Below are 200 nucleotides of genomic sequence, written 5' to 3' on the forward strand. Positions count from 1 at the left end.
CAAACTTATATACAATACTGTTTTATTTCTTCAAACCACATTCCTTTTTTTCGTAAGAGAAATGTTGAATCAGAGTACTTCTGAAGTTCGGGGTGAGTTGCCAGTTTTTCTTTTCCTGAGATTGGACGCACTGTAGCCTGTACGATTTATATTCGAACATAAATTCACACGTTCGAAAGCACACTCGTTTATTTCTATTA

General features: G+C 35.0%; 1 protein-coding gene across 1 annotated transcript in view; it reads left to right on the top strand.

Annotated features, from left to right (window-relative positions):
* LOC119588692 (oplophorus-luciferin 2-monooxygenase non-catalytic subunit-like) overlaps nt 1-200 on the top strand; it is a 3,572-nt gene that overhangs the window by 2,749 nt on the left and 623 nt on the right. The gene's annotated exons all lie outside the window — the stretch shown is intronic.

This window comes from Penaeus monodon, chromosome 24 (genome assembly GCF_015228065.2).
Source record: "Penaeus monodon isolate SGIC_2016 chromosome 24, NSTDA_Pmon_1, whole genome shotgun sequence".
NCBI lineage: Eukaryota > Metazoa > Arthropoda > Malacostraca > Decapoda > Penaeidae > Penaeus > Penaeus monodon.